General features: G+C 42.2%; 1 pseudogene; it reads right to left on the bottom strand.

The window, feature by feature from the left end:
• Positions 1 to 1,632: 1,632 nt before the first annotated feature.
• Positions 1,633 to 17,698, bottom strand: LOC128103711 (protein SREK1IP1-like; annotated as a pseudogene).
• Positions 17,699 to 18,028: the final 330 nt, after the last annotated feature.

Below are 18,028 nucleotides of genomic sequence, written 5' to 3'. Positions count from 1 at the left end.
CAGCTCCGCTATGGCTTACTATTAGCTTTGACCCCCAGGCAACTTTATTTATTAACATACAAATAAAATCACACTTCAGTACAAATAAAATATCACCATAAGAACCTAACATTTTTATGTTAGGTCTCCCAAAGTAGAAGCTAAAGCAAGGATTCTGTGGAAGTGGTTTATTTGGGAAGTGATTCTAGGAAAGGGTAAAGGGGTGGGAAGGAGGAGGGCAGTGAGAAGATCCCTCATCATCTATGTGCTAAGCCTTCTGCTGCTGAGGGCAACTGGGACTCCATCCTGCTGTACTTGGCATAGATAATTGCTCAGAGTTGTTCCATCTGTTTTGTTTAATCCTGTGTCACTGGAGATTGGCTGCTGTGGGTCCACAAACTCTTTTTCATGTGATCAGAGCATACTCATGGTCTGTGTAGGCCTTCTGCAGGTTCCAGGGGGCTATGCAAAGAAGCCATTAAGTTAAATTAAAAGTATTTAATATGGACAGTTTAGAAAACAAAGATTCTGGGTAAAATAATTAAATATTCAGAAACCTACTACCAAGAAAAATAATAGCAAATGTTTAACACTATACCTCATACTCATCAGGTGCCCTTTGAATTGTTGTATGCCCCGTATTCATCAAAACCAAGTCGTCAGTGATTGACACCTTTATGAGACACAGATTTACACATCCAAAGTCTAGATGCACCTTAGCACTGATGGAATCTCATGTTCAGGGACTAGACAGTCTTCTGTTATTATTCCTTTGCATGCAATAACAAGTCAAAAGTTTCATCAACCAAGTTTGAATAGGATTATTTAGCTCTTGACAGAAAATCCAGGAGGGATCCCTACAGGGATCCCAGTACTAGTTGCTTATGTGTTATGATGACCACAGTACCTGACAGAAGTAACTCAAGGAAGGAGTCGTGGTTTCAGGGGTCCAGCTCACATCAGAAGGTCTGGTGGGGAAGCTCAGTCCATTGCCAAAGGGGCTTGTGAGGCTGAGGTTCCTTACACCATGGAGGATGAAGCCACAAAAGGAATAGCAGGAACGAGGGCTGGTCTGCAAGCTTCCAAGGCCAACCCTCAGTGGCCTACTTCTGCCATGTAAGGCCCACTTCCTGAAGGTTCCACAGCCTCCCACAAGAGCAGCACCAGATGAGGGCCAAGCATTCAAAGCATGAGCCTGTGTGGGACATTTCAGATTCAAAACAAGCCCTGCCAAGGCAAAGGCAGGGCCTGCCAGCGAATTCTGGCACCGGACTTCTTAGCACTTGGAATTTTCTTTTTGTATTTAACAAAAATCTCATTTGAATTTTCTTAGTTGTGTGGGGGTACTATGAATTACCATGAGTATATAGAAAGAGAAACATGAGAGAAATGAAACACATTACCGCTGAACTTTTTCAAATTTAGATTTTCAATTGCTTTTTGACTAAGTCATTAGCATTTTCCCCATAGCACCAGCTATGTTAACAAGGACATTGGTAATACAGTACTTCCAAGGGATTTTTTTTTTAAACAAAGAAACTAAAACTTAGTGGTGCTGGGCCTTGAAACTGACTGCAGATTGTGCAGAGTTAGTTGTGTAGCATTAGCTACCACTGGATGCTGTTCTAGGAACTCTACAGAACCCACCCGGTTCTACGCCAGCCCCTTTCTTCTCTGCACAAACACATCTTCCTTGGAATTGAGAAACAGGTTGGTTATCACCTCAAAGATGTTCTGGGGGAAAAACAGATTTTAGGAACAAAAGTCATGAATAAACATTAGCAATCTTTATGTTTAGGACCTTAAATTTTAGTATGTCTGATTATGATTTTTTGTTTTAATTACAAATAAAATATCTAAGGGGGAGGTTTTTTTTCTTCCTGAATGTGTTCCTTCATCTAAATAAAATGTTCCCAGTTTGCCTGATTTCACACTCAGGGTGGTGGAATCTGGGACCCCTTTGGACAATCCTATGTTAGAAATGTAAAACAATTAGCATATTTAAGATTTTAAAATATTAATCCAGATTTAATCTAGTGAGATCATCATAGCAGAATTTCTATTTTTTAACTATGCCATTCCAAAAACACTGAGCTTGCTATCAGTTCTGCTTTTAAATTTCCTTTCTTTATAAGCATTCTGTTTCTGGAGTTCCTTTTTAAACCTGAAGATATTCTGTGATGTGCTTAAATAAGGACATGATTTTTTTCATCGTGTTTAATTAAGACAGAGAAAAAAAGAGACTGTTAGAGAAAGTGTGGTCAAGCTTTACTTTAAAACTGACAGGTAACTCTCAGAAACTCATCATACTGTTACTCGGCACTCTTGTGTGCAAGTCACAGAGCTCAGTAGAGAGGAGTGCAGACCTGAACTATCACTATATAATATGTAAGTTCTCTGAAGAGAGCCTAAGGCATCCACGACACTCTACCATGTACAACCTGAGCAGGTGGTACCATGGACCTATTTCTTTCCATGACCAGATGTCTTAGTTAAGGCTTCTATTATTTGTGAAGAGACACCATGACCATGGCAACTCTTATAAAGGAAACATTTAATTGTGGTGGCTCGCTTACAGTTTCAGAGGTTCAACCTATTATCATCATGGTGGGAAGCACAATGGGGAGCAGACTGGCAGACATGCCGTTGGAGCTTCTTGAACAGAAGGCAGCAGGAAGTCGACTGATTGTCACGTGGAGAGAAGCTTGAGCAAGAGACCTCAAAGCCCACCCTCCAACAAGGCCACACCTCCTAAGAGAGGCACTCCTTTTGGAGGCTGTTTTCTTTCAAACACCACATTCCACTCCCGGGCCTCAAAAAGTTTAAAGCCATATCATAATACAAAAAATGCATTCAGTTCAACTTCAAAAGTCCCCATAGTCTATAGCAGTCTCAGACTTGTTTCAAATCCAAAGTCTCTTCTGAGATGCATGACAATCTCTTAACTGTAATCCCCCTGTAAAAATCAAAATCACAAAGCAGATTGCATACTTCCAACATATAATGGTACAGAATATACATTACTGGTCCAAAATATAGGGAAGGGAGCAGAGTGAGGAAAAATACTGGACCAAAGCAAGACTGAAAACCAGCTGGACAAATTCTAAACTCTGCAACTCCATGTCTGAGAGCAAAATGATCTTCAGATCTCCAATTATGTTCAGCTTTGTTGACTGCAACATATTTATTTCTCTTGGGCTAGTTCTACTCACTGTTAGCAGCTCTCGTTGGCAGGTATCCCACAACTCTGGCATCTCTAGTATCTTGGGTTCTCCAAGGCAATCCAGGCTGCAACTTCACAGCTTCATGCAATGGCCTCTCTACTAGGCTTTCATTCAAGGACACCCCTGACAAAATCCTGGCCTCAGTGGCCTTTTTTAGGCACTGAGGCAAATTCCATAACCCATTTCTTCTCTCCTTAACTCTAATACCAGAACCACATGGCCAAAGCTGCCAAGTTCTGCTATTTACTGGGGCTGGAACATGGCCCCTTCATCCAATCCATCTTCATCAGCTTTCTGTCCTTCATTGCCTAAGCTTGGCTGTCCTGAAACTTGCTCAGTAGACCAAGCTGGCCTCAAACTCAGAGATCTGCCAGCCTCAGTCTTCCCAGTGCTGGGATTAAAGGTATGTCCCACCATACCTGGCTCTAAGCCTTTCTTTAGTTCCTTTTCACAAGTTGGAAATTTAGCTCAGTGGAATCTTGCCTTGAGGTCACCACTCCTTATATTCCATTTCTCAATCCATTTATCTTCTTGAACATAGAATTTAGCTCCATTCTTCTTCCTGGTGCTGTTTTCCTCCTCGAAATTTACATTTTGTAATTTATTCTGCTCAGCTTGCTCTTTTTTTATTATAAATCTTCATTAGAGCTAGCACTAATATCCATAGGACAGAATATATTCTAAGCTGTTTTGAGATTCCTTCTGCTAATGGAATTAATCCAAAACTCTTCACTTTAACCTCAGGTAAACTCTTCAGATAAGGACAAAATGCAGCCACTTCTTCACCAAAATATCACAAGAACGATCTGTAGGCCATATATTAAATTTCTCCTCTGAAACCTCTTGAGTGAGTCCCCAATAGTTCAAATAGCTCTTAGCACCACTGTCTTCCATGTTCCTACTAGTATGGCCCATTAAGCAGTGTTAAAGCATTCCACGGCTTTCCTAACCCAAAGTACCAAAGTCCAAATTCCTCCAAAGAAAACATGGTCAGGCATATTTCAGCAATACCCTACTCCTAGTACCAACTTCTGTCTTAGTTATGATTTTTATATTGTGAAGAGACACCATGACTATAGCAATTCTTACGAAGAAAACATTTAATTGGAGTGTCTCTCTTACAGTTTTAGGTTCAGTCCAATATCTTCATGATGGGGAACATGGCAGTGTGCAGGCAGACATGGTGCTGCCTACATCTTGACCAGAAGGCCACAGAAAACTGAATGACAGTCACACTGAAGGAAGCTTGAGTAAGAGACCTCAAAGCCCACCCCCACAGTGACACACTTCCTCCAACAAGGCCACACCTCCTAATAGTGCCACTCCTTTGAGGGCCATTTTCTTTCAAACCACCATACCAATGGAAGGTGCTTTGTACTGGTGGGTCCATTCCCTTTTTTACAAGCTCCATCCATTCCACTGACAAGATGATCACTATTCCAGGAGTGGCAGCTGTGGAGGGAGAAGACATCATGTTTATCTTTAAGCAGTTTTCTGTCTCATCAGGAACACTCCACAGGAACCACAGAAGTGTGATGGGATTTGAGGAAAATTTCTAGGAAGCATAAACCTCAGTCTCTGAGGTGAAGACAGCAGTCCATAAAATTTTTTAATAATTACATGAGAGAGTCTGTGACCAAACATCCAAACAGAAAGCTTCAGAACTGATGTTCTTCAGTGTGTGATTGGAAAAGGCTGCCTAGGAGAAGAGCTGGTGCCAAGCAGTGAGTCCTTTCTAGAATGAGGCTGAAGTTTAAGATGGTGAGCAGGAGTGACTCAACAGAGTGGGATATTGATGCAGAAGTTGGCTTTGTTTCTCTCCAAACAGCCATCATGAAATACAACCATATTTTCTTTATGTTGACAAGTATACTTCGCAACAGAGGGACAAATGTGGCGAGTGCTAGGATGATGACAGGCCAGCACTGCAGCCACAGCACAGTGAGCAGAGTCTACCACCCCCTGATGCTCAGGGATACGTGCCTATGTCCCAGTGCCCCCAGGATGACTGACACCTCAGTCAGTACCAAGTCCTAAATGTACTGTGATTTTTTTTTTCCTATTCAAACATATGTAGGGAAAGCTCTCACCTTTCACTTACAGGAGGTCACTCACAGTGTCTCTTTGGCATACTCAAATGCCAGCATCATGTTTAGTTAAAATAGAGTTGCATGATTATTATGGCAGCTGATCTTATTACCAAGATGAATACTATGTGACTAATGGATGGTAGCATATATATGGATACACTGGACGAAGGAATGGCCCACATCCCAAAGACTGGGATTTCATTACACAATTTAGATCTTGCTATTGTTTATAGAATTTTTCAACTTAATATTTTTAGGCTGTGATTGCAGGTAATTGAAACAAGGAAAATGAAATTGCAGGTTGAGAGGATGTACAGGACCATTTGTAACTACAGCTTAACTCAGCCTGTTCCCAACTGGTATGTTAAAAGGGGACAAGAAATTTGAGGATTCAAATGTATGCTCCTTGTGCTAACTGGGCAGGAGACAACTTTCTGTGTATGTGGTCTCCCAGAACCACCCAATGCTTGGGTACAGGCATCGAGTCTCTCTCTCACCATAGTCTTCTGTGGAAATGCCCCCCTGCTCCTCTCTGCTTAGTCCCCACGGGGCTGAGTCCTGACTAACCCGGGCTATCATCTCCATTGTGTCCTATAATCACGTCCGTGCCCTCATCACGTCTGGGGAGACTTCGGGTGCCCTAGTGTTGGTCCTGAAGTGCTGCTCAGGTCATCTGTCCCCAGAGTGTTCCCTAATCACCCCAAGAGGCCAGGATTCTGGAGCCTAATCCAAAATAACTGTGTTTTCTTCTACACTCACCCCCTCTGTTCTCTCTCCAGAGGAGATGAGCACAGAGCCACACTTAACTATTTGAACAGAGGACAACTGACTTACTTGATTAACATTCCAAAACTATGTATCATTGCCTGATGATAGTACTTATTTCCCATGGTTTTCAGTGACCTTATCCATGACATCCCTCTGTTCTCCACCAAATTCTGGTCTTCTAGACCAAATCTAATAAAGAAAAGAAAATGATCATAAAGAGAACACAAATCCAGTAATGGTCACAAGTGGCCAAGTCACAGCTGGATGCCACCTGAAGGCAATTTCATTAAAAAAGAGGTTTTATTTAAAACAACACAACTTGTCTCAAGGAGTTTTGTTAGTGTAGAAACATGGAGAGAAAAATATCACAAAATGAGACTGCATATTCATATGCCAAATGGGGATCTGGGAACTGCCCACATCCAGGGCAGGGTCGAAGAGAACTGGAGACACAGCGTCGGCTGTGACCCACCACTGTGGGCGCTGCGTGGGGCTGTCTCTGGATCTGTCTGAGTGAGCGAATAAGGATTTCTACATGGAGAACACAAATCACAGTGGGCTCCTCTTTCTCTCCCACTTTCGTCGGTTCATTAAACATAGGTTGTCACACCCTTCGGGTTGACCGCGCTTGTGTCTGAGCCTGATGGAAGCCCATTTTTATCACTCCCATAAGCATGAGTCAGCACAAGCTTTGGTATTCCTTTTCTACTCTGATGGCTGAATTTATTCTGTGCTTCAGATTTCTGGTCAGTTCAGTGAGGACTATTCTGGCAAGTTCCTTGTACAATAAATGAGGTGCTTTCTTCGGATAAATCATATGTGTATAACCTTTATCAAACAAACCTTCCTATGATGAAATAAAAAAAATGTATCAGAGCTGAAATAAGTGCAACACATGAGTACATGGAAGATTCTAGAACATTTGATTATAATTTTCTTTCTACAGTGGCTAGCCATTTTGTCTCCCCTTTTTCCACTTGACTATCAAGGTATTTTTTTTTAAATTCATTGTTTTCTAGGCCACATTTTTTGAACATATTGTTGTTTAAAGTCAATCATTACAGTATTTTTAGAAAACGTTCACCAGGCAGCAGGGTTCAGCCAACCTGTTACTGTATTTTCTTCAAGAATGCTTAGCATTTTCATAAGCCTTTGAGCAGCACTCAAGAGTTGGTCTTGCACCTGTACCAAGTACGGGTCATGTGAGCCTTGTAGTAATCTTGCAGATAGCAGCTGAGATGTTGTCTCTTCCGGCTAAGACTATGGATGTGCCTAAAATTAAGCAGGGAAAGGCCGCTGTGTCTATCGCGGGTTCTCTAAGGAACAGTCCAGAGAGACCTTGCTTAGTGTGTTCTGACCGCCTGGGTTCATTCTCAGCTTGCGCCCTCAGGTGTGTTGAGGAAAGCCTCCTCGCAGTTCTCAGTTCTCGGAATTGCCCGGGGATTCTTTCACTGTCCTTCATCTGGGCCTCTAATGAAGTCTAAGCTGTAGCCTGGGGTGGATGCCAGCCTGGAATGCAAGGAGGCTGAAAGCTGACACCCGTTCAACCGAGCAAAGGGCCTTGCACTGAGGTTGTTGCCATGACAACCTGGGTATGTTCCTGGTGACGCATTTACACAACGGGGTTAAAGTTCTTTGAACCCAGCGGCTGCTATAAAAACAGCATATTACATATGCTTCGGACTCTAAGCTGTGCATTCTTCTCTCGCATCTCATTGAGGGAATTTCTGAAAGTGCGAGGTGAATTTACAGCAGAGCTACTCAACGGCGGGCTAACTGCACAAATCTCTTCTAATTTTTGAAAGGAAGGGAGAATAATTTGGGTCATCTTTCCCCCTCTATGGTCATTCTTTCCTTTCTTTCTTTTCTTCTTTCTTTCTTTTCTTCTTTCTTTCTTTCTTTCTTTCTTTCTTTCTTTCTTTCTTTCTTCCCTCCTTCCTTCCTTCCTTCCTTTCTCTCTCTCTCTTTCTTTCTCTCTTTTTCTTTCTTTTTCTGTCTCTGCTTGTCTGTCTGTTTATTTCTTTATTTTTGTGTTATCTCTGCATGCCAAAACATTTGGTCTCTCACCTTGCCTGCTTGATATTGACCAGTATGTTTGAAGCAAGTCACTTGGCAAACAGGAGAAAGGGACACAGTCCCCTGGCCTGAGATGTAGAAATCACTTGCCATGTTTCTTATTTTATTTTTATATTTTTTCTATGTACCTTTTAGTTTTGTATGAACTGATTTTTCAAACAGATATTTTGAAAAAAAAAGTTAAGCAGTTCAAAATATATTGATTGTTTTGCTAGGAAATCTTGGTTTGTTGGCTGTCGGTAGGTCCTAAAAACAGGTGGATAACCACACAATTTGGTAGACCACACAACTTTGCTAAAGGTAGTCTAGTGTCAGCCTAGCCTGTCACTGTGTTTAAAGCAACTGACTATTTAGTTTGACCATAACATGGACTTTTCTGAGACTTGAGAAATTTACTATTAAAATTGAGAATATCAGGAAAACCAGGACTAGCAGGTCACTGTGTATCCAGCAAGCACCACTTAATGTCTGCCAGCTTACCAGGCTCTACCGAGGCATTGACACCCAAAGTCAGCTAGTCCCTGGTAAGTCTCATATCCTTTGGTAATTTAGTAAGAATGGCAGCAGATCTGTTAGTCCGTCTACCTGAGTGTATTCTGGCTTAATAAGAGACCATAAAAGGTATATGTCCATTCCTGAGATGCTTTGAGCCTAGGCTCCCTTGGGTGTGGACCCCCTTCTGCCTTTGGCTGCCATCTTGGTTGGAATGTAGGATCATCTTGTCACTCACTTCCTGTTCCCTTTACCTTCACATCAGTAGAATCCAGCACTGACCAAGAAAGCTCATTCATGTAGCACTTATTGTGGTACCTGGGGAGAGTGGGGCAAGAGTCCTAGACTAGTCAAATAGAGACAGACCCAACAGATCAACTCTCCATCCTACAGATGAGCAGAAGAAGCTTCAGAAAGCCCTGTGGGCTGGTGCTCTGGTCTCTGGCAATATTTGTCTGGGGTGTTTTTCTGTACCAACGGAGTCAAGGTGTCTTGGTTGCTCATCTAGTCTGTTGTCAAATGTAGGTGGCTGGGGCAATGCAAAGACCAAGACACACTTCCATTTCTTTAAAGTAAGTGCCATGGAAATGTTCTAGTTTCACTGTTTAAAAGGGAAGAGACTAGTTAAGCTTCTAGAAACACAACTCAGATATAAAAAAATAAAAAGGGCACCAAAGGCATGTACCCTGGAATAAACCACCATGAGTTTTACCAAACACCCTCTGGGGCTAGCTGAGCTCCCCAGCAGTGTGTGTCACCTGTGAGTCGGTCACACAGTATGGAAGTCTCAGATTTGAACGTTCATTCATTCATTCATTCATTCATTCATCCATTCATTCACTAGGTGTTTACTGAATGCTTAGTACAAACACCACCCTACATTCCTAGAGAAAAACAGTGATAAACAGGAACAAACAAGATAAAGCAAACTGTTGGAATCAAGGTCTCACTCTTAGGAGGCTTATGGTTCAGTGAATGAAGGTAAAGAGAAAGTCCTTCAGCATACACATTCATGAACACCCTCTCAAAAGAAGCTCTTTAGGCTGGGTTCACTGTGGCTGTGCAAAGTCCAAGCACTCCTTCAAACAAGCTCACATGAAAGAATTTCCCCTCAAATTCCAAATTGTGGCATTCAAGGTTCAGCTCTATGAGGTTCTTTTCTTCCTCCCTTGAAAGTCAGTACATGCATAGTGTTTTTAAAAGGTTGGCAAGCAGGTAACAAGAACTTGGTTTTCTTTTTTTTTTTGGTTTTTCAAGACAGGGTTTCTCTGTGTAGCTTTGCACCTTTCCTGGAACTCACTTGGTAGCCCAGGCTGGCCTCGAACTCACAGAGATCCGCCTGCCTCTGCCTCCCGAGTGCTGGGATTAAAGGCGCGCGCCACCACCGCCCGGCAAGAACTTGTTTTTTAAAATGCCCAAATTTAATTAGTATGCATACTAATTAACTAACATACTGCTTCCTACTGTGAGGACTCAGGAGAGGTTAAAACTCATTTACTGTTTTGACTAAACGAACCATATCCATGAGTAGTGTTGATGAACAGCAGAACAAAACTTTGCAGGCAAAGGTCCTCCTGACTTGGTCGTGAAGGTGGTCGAGATGGATTCTTTTTAGAAAACCATTCTTGTCCTCTAGGCCATAGCTGGAGTGGCCACTTACTACCCAGGCCACAGAGAACTAGATGGCTGTGAGATCTGTTCTTCCTCATGAACCTAAGCAGTCCTAACAGAAGAGTCTCCCAGACTGAATCTCACAGTTATGCTAAGAAGAAGCTTCTCATCAAAGATGCGTTTTTCTTAGGTCTTTCCTGTCACTATCTTGGAACTGACAGAGAACAATAGCTGCTTTGCTGATCAAATGATTTTCCCAACTATCTTGGTAGATTTCCAGAAATTTGACCAGAAACTGGACCCCCTGAAAGATGTGAACTAAGGTGACTAAACGCTGGTCTTGAGGATAACTGGCTGAGTTTGATATCAGATCACCCCTGTGCTTTGTTGATGGCACCCCTGTCTTTTGGGATGTGGTTCTGAACTGCATTCCACATTCCATACTGCTGGGCATGTTTTTCATCTCTTCCATTTTTGGCACAAGTAGGTGATATGATTTTCTTACTTTAAAACAAAGTTCTGTTGTTAAAAGGTTTCTATTTTGAGTTTTTTCCTAGAAAGGAAACAGAGATTAAATTGTGTTCTGTATGAAGTAAAAGAAAGATGTTTGAGAATCAAATATCCATCTTGACTGTTTTACTATCTAGGTGGAGCATGACATTTGGTTCTGTATATAAGTGAGATTGCCTTCAGAGGACAGCTGTGAAACCAAGCCTAATATGTACTTGCCAAAGAAATACACTATGTTTTCAAACATCTGGAAGACTCAGTTATTTGTCTGGACAGCTAAGAGGTCTCAGGGGTGGGGTGGGGTGGAATGGATGTGTTAGTTTGTGGCTTTTTGAGAGATTTGGTTTGGGTTTGCAATCCACTCTTCAACAGAAATACATCTTAAAGAGAAACAAGCAATACTTTCTGGAGACAGGAGAGATGACTTTAAACTACTTACCAAGCAAGCATGCTCAGGGTGTGAATTCAATCTCCAGCATCCATGCAAAATGCTGGGCCTGGTGCTGTGTTCCTATAATCCCCGCATGGAGAGACTGAGAGGCAAGAGGCAGATGCCTGGCGTTCACTGGCTAGCCACCCTAACTTGACCAGTGAGTATCAGGTCCCAGGCCAAAGATAGGACATAAGATCTTAGACTGACAATCCCATGTCCTGAAACTACTCTGTCAGATTCTGCCTGGAAACGGGCTTATGGAGGACAATTCTAGGAATGCACACCTTGGGGCCTGCCAAAATAGATTTGTCACCACCACAGAATCAAGATGGTGAGGCTTCAAACCAGAGGACAGAGTTTCTGGAATACATTCCCATTAGGTTGAAGGCCATGCTTGTCTTAGAAAAGGATTTTATTTACCCAGGAAGCCGTTTTGTCTGTTCTGAGCTCTGTTGCCACCACAGGCGTGATCTGCATGAGTGTGTGCATACCCGCATATTGGTGCCTGTGGAGGAGTGTTTCAGGTATCCTGGAACTGGAGTTACATGGTTGTGAGCTGCCTGATGTGGGTTCTGGGAACTGAACTTGGGTCAAAAGCAGTACACACTCTTAACCACTGAGCATCTCTCCTCAGAGTAGGGCCCTTCTGCTCCAGGGCTGCCATCATACATAGAAATGACTCTGCCAGAGTGTGGCAGGTCCACCTCTACTCAAGTGAGTCTCTTCTGGATGGTAGCACCTCTGGTGACAGATCTTTGGAGAGTCCAGGAAAACTCACAAAGGACCAAGACCATGGAGCCTGATGCTCTAATTTTCCTACACACTTGAGCTTTTTCTAAGCAGCTCACCTTCTGCTGGGGAGCAGCTTGTCGCTTTGAAACAACTGGCCCTTTAACATCTAATTTACTCAAGAATTTTTGGATATAAGGTCTCCTAAGCATCCAGGACACCTTGTAGTATAGCCTGTTTCTCAGAACCTAAAACAAATTAGATTAATCATGCCAGACAGGAAATAAAAGTGCCTTATGGGGCCTGTCTGGACAAGCACTAAGATTCTCTCAGGCTGGCCAAGGAAAGAATCTTGAGTGCTCAGCTGCCACCCACCCTGTGTGAGAACAGCCTAGAGTCGAGCTTTGGGGAGTGGTACTGTGTTATTGCTCAGTCAGCTGCCAGAACCCTCTCCATTGTACGAACAAGCAAGCAGCAGCCATCCCACTCTGGGGTAGCTTTGGGGAAAGTGTGATTTTTTTTTCTTTGTGTACTTGTGCTTAGAACACAAAAGTTTACTTTTTCATTATAACCATCCTACCAAGCTATGTGTGTTCCTCATCTTGATTTGACACCCATCTTTCCCTGCTTGTTCTCATATATAACCCCATCCACGTGTGTGCAGGGTGTTTACATGCTGGAGAATGCACCACATACTGGATTTCTTCCTCGGAGCTCCATGCACCCTTCTCGAAGTCACTGAGCTGCAGGGGAGTTCAGCCCCTAACCACGTGACACTAATCACTGGGCACAAGGACAGCATGGGGCCCTGTCTGCTGCTTCATGGAGGTGCCATTTACTCCCTAGTCACTTGATCTCTCCCAGCTCTCCTTTGAGTTCAAGTACTGAAAATATTTACTCTGTGTTAACCTGACAAAACCCAGTAAATGGCAGCCTTTACGAGGAGGCCCAGGATGCATGCCAAGGCAGAGGGAATGGGAGGATGATTCCAGCAGCCTGGCTTCTGCTTACAAGGAAGACTGGTTTCTGACAGGGACAGAGGCAGTGGGATCTCAGGTTTCTTCGACCTCTGAAACCAGTGCTTTAGAACCAAATAAAAGTATGGTTGGCCACTCACTTTCACCGCTAAGCTTTTCGGAGGTGTGTAAGGGAAAAGCCCTTCTGGTCATGTCTGTCTCCACTAGAGATTAGCCACTCATTTCATTGTGTGTGTGTGGGGGGGGGGGGCATGATTTGTTTAATCCATTTCACAGAATTCTCACCATTTCCTAAGCTTCAGTCTAGGTGCTGAGTGTTTAGGGATAAGCAGGAAGAATCTGTAGAAAATTAACAAATATTTTCAAATGGAGAAAAGGATAGGAATGAGACAGTCCAGCTATGACGGGATGACTGTGGAGCCATGGTATGCAGGGTGATGGGAACAGGTGCTTCTGGGTATTCATTGTATTAACTTCATACCACTGCGGCAAAATAACTGAGACAGTTGATTTATAAAGAAAAAAGGTTTAAGCTGAGTAGTGGTGGCACCCACCTTTAATCTCAGTACTTGGGAGGCAGAGGCAAGTGGATCTCTCTGAGTTTGGGGCCAGCCTGGTCTACAGAGGGAGTTGCAGGCAGGACGGTCAGGCTACAAAGAAAAACCCTGTTTGGAAAAACAGAAGAAATGAAAATTTTATTTGGTTCACAGTTTTGGATCGCCCAGTGTCAGTGCTTAGGTCCTCTGGCTAGTGGGTCCTAGGGGTCCTGGGGCCTCATGCAGAGCAGGCCTTCAGGAGCATTTTCCATGTTCTAAACCAGAGTGATACTCGGGCAATTGGTTCACCCTTTGGGTTCTTAGTCTCATTAATAAAATAACTGAAGAATGGATCAAACAGAAACTCAAGGACAAACTAAACACAGGGCAGGCAAACTGTAAACCTCTGCAACTTCCTGGAGGAGGAGAATGGAGCAATGAAGCGGAAAACGTGGCTCAGAGGAAGAGCGAGGGAGCCCAAGGTACCAGAAAAAGGTTAGGCTCCAGCTGGCATCTGAAAGAGAAAAAGTGAAGGAAAATTACACCTTTTGGGTATACTCAGCTGGTCCTCATGACTACCAGACTTGTAGGGACTATTCTGGTGTGGAGATGGGGGGCAGGAGTGAGTACAGTATCTCATTAAAGGGCTAATTATTCCACCTAGCTCTTAAGCATGGCTTAGGGTAAGCCCACCTTCCTAGGAGTAGTCTCTTATCAAGGTCATTGACGCTGCCCAACAGGATGTTAGGGCTCTGTCCAGGATAGAAGTTCCCTTCTCGTATCTGTCATTTCCTGTTATTCTCACAATAGCATGAATATTTGATTCAAAACCCAAATGTAAGTGGTATGATGCAAAGATGGGTGGACTAGTGAATAGTGAGTGTGACGAGTGTCACATGATCACAACATAGAGTAGTCTTGGGTGTGTAAACAGGGCAGAGGGGATCTGTCACATTTTTAAAGCATTGCTGTTTCAGCAGCATCTGTGATGAACACTTATTAAGATGCTATGTTCTTTTAAGCCAAAGTGCGCAATGACTGCCTGGTGTGAGCAAATGCACTCTTGAAGCTTAACAGAAGCCGAGTAGAGGTTGGGAGCTTGGGGAGTGTGGTGACCCCAGGCACCAGTCAAAGGGTCACTGCTCTCAGGTCTATGGAATGCTTCTTCAGGTTTCTTTGGAATCTCAGTTTTAGATTCTGTCATCAGTGAACCACGACTGTCTAAAGGAGTCGTGGCTAAGGTCTGTCTGGCCTCAGGCGCATTGGCTAGAGTAGAGTTAGAATCTCTGGGCCTGTCTGGGAGCTCTGGGAGTTCCTTCCTGAGTGTGGGCTTCCTTAGCTGTTAAATGTTGATGCTAACACCTACTTCTTTGTTAAGGCTCTCTGAGAGGAAAAGATTCCCAGCATCTATCTATCTATCTATCTATCTATCTATCTATCTATCTATCTATCTATCATCTGTCTATCACCTATCATTTATCTATCATCTATCTATCTATCTATCTATCTATCTATCTATCTATCTATCTATCTATCTATAACCTATGTACATTTATTTCTCCTTCCTTTCTTTTTACTTTAGTAAAAATAAATGACTTTTACTCAGATGAGATGTTTCATAAGGCATGTCAATATTATAGGGAAATTTAGCAACAATTCAGAGATTATTTCTGGGGGAAATGACTGGTCCATAAGAATCTTTTATTTTTTTATGGAAGATTAATAAGGGAGGACTGATTATATACAGCTCTTCTGAATCATTAGCTGTGTCACGACTCAAGAAAAAAAACCCAAATGATTCCATTTATATTCTCTCACAATTAACAGAAATAAAACTCACAAATAGGATGAACTCTTCATTTTCAACTACAGTTGTTGCTGACAGTGCTACATACACATGGTATGAGACCATTTCTTTTTTGCTTTTTTTTAAAATTTAAAATTTTTAAAACTTTAAATTTACATGTACATGTGTATGTCTGTGTGGGCATCTACTAAGTGCTCACAGGTACCACAGAATTCAGAAGTCATCAGATCCCTCCGAGCTGGAGTAACAGGGTTACAGGTGGTTATGAACTCCCAGTGTGGATACTAGGAACTGAACTCAGGTCCTCTGTAAGAGCAGAGAGAGTTCTTAACTGATAAGCCACCTTCTCAGTCCCTTGCTATTTTTTAAAAAATGGTTTTAAAAAATGATTTTTTAACTTATTTTTGTTAATCCAGATAACCAATGAACTGAAATTTCACAAAATTAGCATAGACAAAACAAAGCCTTAAAAATCTAAAAGTTCTGCATTTAGTCCTACAGCTGACTAAACTCTAGACAAAAGAGTTTTGTTTTTATAGGCTAGGAGAGGAATCAGTTTATAGAAAGGCTGAAGATGTGTGAGCTTCATGGATGCAGTGCTAGGGAAAAGTGTGGGTGCAGCCTGCATGAAACCTGAGCGGAGGTAAGGGAAAGCTACAAGACTTATGAGGTCCCCAAGTCTGACCAGGGAAAGCCAGCTTGGGTGCTGGTCAAGGGCTGATAAAGCTCTCCAGCCTGCAAGGCAGAATGGACTTAACTTATTTTATGGCCATAAATTTGCTCATGGCCTTGTCTGTAGTTACCAATTTGAAAATGTAGAAGTTGTCATAGCAAGGTACTTAGAAACTTTGGTGCTGTTCCAAGATGACAGGTTGGTTTTCAAAGCTTTGCAGCATAATAAAGCTAACTTGTTGGGATGAGGGAATACTAGACATAAAACTAAACCACACTGATGACCATGACATGAAAAATTTAAGAAATGTTTATATCTACTAACATGTTGTTGGAAATGCTTATTCATATAAAATTTCATTATTATACAAAGGCTTTCATGATGCTACCCCTGGTTCTTCAGTTTTAAAAAGTACAGAACGAAATTCTTAATTCTAAATTTTTGGCAGTACTACTAAGGTCTGTGACTGAAGCAAAAGAGGAGATATCTAACATTGGACTCTGTGAAGCCAGAAGCTTAGTGTGAAACTAATTTCAAAATCATTTCAGACAAAATAAATAGAATATGTCAAAACATTCATAAAAACTGTCACAGTACTCATGGATACTAGCAGCATACACACTAGATATAATAAAAATCTGTTTGAATGAAGATGCTGCTGTTTCCACACAGGAAGTGTGTGGCTGAGATGTCACCGTGAGCTTGCCAATATGGCACATTTGTAAGTCAACTCGGGATCTACCCTAATAATCCAGACTGGCACACAATCTCCCTGCCAGACTTTCTAGTAAGCTAAGTGATTTTTTTAAAGGAAGAAATATTTTAATTGTTACAAAAACATTCTGGCAGGTGCTAGAAACATGCATTTCATAAAACAATGGCACTGTTATAAATACTCTCATTATTATCTTCCTCAGATCTCATTCATTTAAAAACTTACTCAAGATCAGGAAAGCAATTTTATCTTCAATGATTGTTTTTAAGCCTGGAGATTTAAAAACAAAGGTGAAGAACCTCACTTTATACATTTCCTAGTGTGTAAATCACTATCACAAACCTGGCTTCATCACTGGAAGGTGGACAGGACTTAGTAGCTGCTGTGTAGAACACTTGTTCGACTGATTAAGTCATCTTATAATTAACTTATGGAGTGACAACGTCAGTCAAACACACAGAAACACAAACACCCAAAACGATGTGCTTTGTGTGTGTAAACGCCGATACTTGGGGCATGGCTGTCAAGTAACGAGAGATTTAATACAGATGGCCACAGGAAGGATAAGGGTCCCAACACGTAAAAATGTCTGTATGGAAGATGTGTGATTATATAGCAATTCCAAGGTAGGTGAAATAATTTAAAAATTGAATTCTTCAATTTCCTGAGTTAGGACAAAGACCCATTTACTTTTTGGTGAATTCAGGATGGCTAGGGGAAGAATGGGTTTCCTTTTTCTTTTCCTGAGACTTTTGTTTCTTTTGTTTTGAAGTGTCCTCTGCAGTGGAGCTGGAATAAGACCTTCTCTCTCTTTCTCTCTTTTTAATTTAATTTTCTCCGTGCTCCCCTCCTTTCTTCTCCTCTTTCCACTGATCCTTTTCTCCTGCAAAGGCTGCATTTCGCTCAGTTCCTCATTTTCTTCATCACTGACCTCACGACTTGCACTGCTGACATGCAACAGTGCCCTTTCTTGGGGTCTACCCGAGAAAATGGCGATACTCAAAAGTCAGATGTCCAGAGAGGCCACATTTTTTCAGCCTGCTCTGGCGTTGTCCTTGTGGCAACCTGGGACTGCCATGAGGCAAGTGAGGGCTTTTTAGGTTCCCTGTCTGTTGTGATGACCATGTACTCTCAGAGAGACTTCTCCCACCTGAGCCAAAGCAACTGCCACTCTGCCGGGGAAGGCCGATCTTCCTGGTGTATTTCCTGGTGTATTTCTGAGCACTGAATGGCAGCTGTTCCATTTCGTTAAGTGAATAGTTGTATCACGTTATAATAGCATGCAAATGAGGACTTGGAGTTTAATTACCCAAGTGGTGGCTTATGATCCAAGCTCTTCTCATGTCAATTAATTTTGAAAAGCAGAATGGTATGTGGGAGAGAGGCTCTGTGGAGAGCCACAGTTAGA

This window comes from Peromyscus californicus, unplaced genomic scaffold (assembly GCF_007827085.1).
Source record: "Peromyscus californicus insignis strain IS unplaced genomic scaffold, ASM782708v3 Scaffold_8__1_contigs__length_139910024, whole genome shotgun sequence".
Taxonomy (NCBI): Eukaryota; Metazoa; Chordata; class Mammalia; order Rodentia; family Cricetidae; genus Peromyscus; species Peromyscus californicus.
The sequence above is the reverse complement of the archived record's forward strand: the minus strand, read 5'-3'. Positions and strand labels throughout refer to the sequence as shown.